The sequence below is a fragment of the Montipora foliosa genome, chromosome 7, assembly GCF_036669935.1.
Source record: "Montipora foliosa isolate CH-2021 chromosome 7, ASM3666993v2, whole genome shotgun sequence".
Classification (NCBI taxonomy): Eukaryota; Metazoa; Cnidaria; class Anthozoa; order Scleractinia; family Acroporidae; genus Montipora; species Montipora foliosa.
Window position 1 is genome coordinate 35,438,689 of NC_090875.1, and position 2,500 is coordinate 35,441,188.

A 2,500-nucleotide genomic window follows, 5' to 3' on the forward strand; every position below is an offset into this window, starting at 1 on the left:
GCGGAAACTGTTTAGAATCTTTCTTACGAACTTTCATCTTGCGAACGAAATGGTGTGTTTTCTTCAATGTTCAGGAAAATAAGCGTTTCAAAACAGTCAATTTCTTCGGCTTTTATGTTTTTGAGGATGTTAAGGAGCTGCTTTATCACTAATATCAGATATTTCTTCTGTTTTTTGCGGAAAATATCGGAATTATGCGGAAGATGCGGATTTCAGTGAATTATGCGGATCCGCATCGCCGCATCCTGTCAGATTACATGTGGGTAGCTGGCTGCCATGAGCTGAGGAGAACATCGGTGTTGTGTTCAGAAAAGCCCTGCTCTCTATATAGAATTGGCTGACACAGGACATGCCATCAAAATGAGGTGACCCTGCATGTTGTGCATTATGGGGCCTGATGGGTGGATTAGAGGATCGCTCTGAGCAGTCCATCGAAGTTCACACCATCACCACTGGCTGCCCTGTTAACATTTGCAGAAGAGGAGTGTACCATGTCTGAGTGGGCCAGGCTGGTGCCAACAGAACTCCTTGGGCTTGATCCATCTCCACCTTGTCGAGGCAACGTTGAATAAGACTAAAATGAGGAAAGGTATTAAAAAATTCTTTGTGCCAAGATCTACCAAAAGCATCCGCAAAGGTAGCCCTAGGGTCTGGTTTTCATGAGGAAACCTGGGTACATGTAACTGAGCATTAAGGGCTGTCACAAAGAGATCAATGCTGAAACCCGGATGCAAGACACAAAGTTTAGAAAACATCTCCATATTTAGAATCCACTCATGCTCTGATTCCTGCTTCCTGGGCAGTTTATCAGCTAAGACATTGGTGGGGCCTGGAATATAAACAGCACTTAAGGAAGGTGGCAGTTAACAACAGAAAGACAATGGTTGCTAAGGAAGCTTTTCAGTCAAAGAGCCCTACAAAAAGATTGCGTGGATGGTTCTATGAAGCAATTTTTCAATGTTTTTTTTTCACCGGATGGGAAACGTCCCATCATTTTTCGTAGGATGTAGCATGGAATTTTTATTCAGACAAAAAGTGGAAGTGATATTTTGAAAAGTGTATCAAAGGAGTGCCTTATGACGTCATAATTTTTTGAGAAGTAATTTCTTTTAAAATCCATGCTACAGATTTTGTGTTAAAATGTTCTCATACTGTTGCGTTAAAAATTTGTGACAAACATAGTTAACTCGCTGAGTTTTTAGACATTTCTTTTTTGGTCACTTGATTTACCAAATATGGTTGTGAGTCGTGCCATTCAAAGGTATGTTAAATAGAACACACTTAACAAAGAAACGATTGCTGTAGAGTTAAATGAATTCGACAAACGGTTTGGTAGTTAAGAGCCACCCCCCTTAACCATATGTCCCTAGGAAAGCACCAAGCCCAAATCTTACGAGCAACTGTATCACAAAGGCGGGATTTGATACTTTGAATGATTGTGACGTCACTCCCAACAGGCTTTGTTCGTTCTTCGTGTCAGTACCTGAGGGTACGGTTTATGAGATAAAATTCACTTAACTTCCCATCAAAAGGATAATTACCAGTCAGTGGGCCACGTCTAATGAACTGATCGAGGTATTCCTTGCAATACACATTAACCTTGAAGCGCAAAGAATGAATAAATACAACTTGACACATCTGGGGGTGTATGGGAAGGGTCCTAAAGTGGACCCTTCCATTTAATAACAATTAAAGAGCTTTAAAGCCTGGCCAAACGCTCGAAACATTTCAACGAAACATCTTGCAACATCCAGTTGGGCACAACATGTTGCATGCGTTCGGCCACCCTGTTGCGATAAGTTGCAACATGTTGGATGATGTTGGATCAAATTTGAAAACGGTCAAATTTTCGTGCAACGTATTGGATGTTGCATGATGTTGTACTCATTTGGCTACGTTCGCGCAACATTGTTGCACTAGGGTATGCGCGCTAGGTCCACTTCTTGCGCGCCAGGGGCCTGGGGCACTGAAACATTGACATGTTGCGTTGAAAATGCGTGCGTTTGGCCAGCCCGTTCAACACATGTCGCAACATCATGCAACAATGTTGCAAGATGTTGCGTTTAAATGCTGCGAGCGCTTGGCCAGGCCTTTAGATTATAGGACGAGAACGACTACGAGCATGAGATGTTCTCATAGAACAACCAGTGAGCGCGCGCAAACCAGCGTCATTTTGCGAGAAAAACGTGATACCGTCTTCATTTTAGTGCGAGGCAACAACACGGTAGCAGTTTTGATATTTTTCGATCAGCAAAAAAGCTCAGTTACCAGCAATAACAATAACCGAGCAACCTACACTGCTAAGAAAGAGTAACATTAATCCTCCGGGTTGTGAATCTTCTAGGTATTTTCGCTAGAACCGGGCAGTCAAATCTCGTACTCGTTCTCTTCCTATAATCTAAAGGTCCCTACTGCTGTTAAGGGGGATAACAACACATAAAATAGGAACAAACAGTAGCAATTGCAATCCGGAGAGAGAGGAAGGGTGGCGAAAAACTGT

The 2,500-nt window shown here is 42.5% G+C and overlaps 1 protein-coding gene across 1 annotated transcript in view; it reads left to right on the forward strand.

Annotated features, from left to right (window-relative positions):
- The window catches only part of LOC138009429 (sulfotransferase 1B1-like), a 97,891-nt gene that overhangs the window by 87,789 nt on the left and 7,602 nt on the right, over positions 1-2,500 (forward strand). The gene's annotated exons all lie outside the window — the stretch shown is intronic.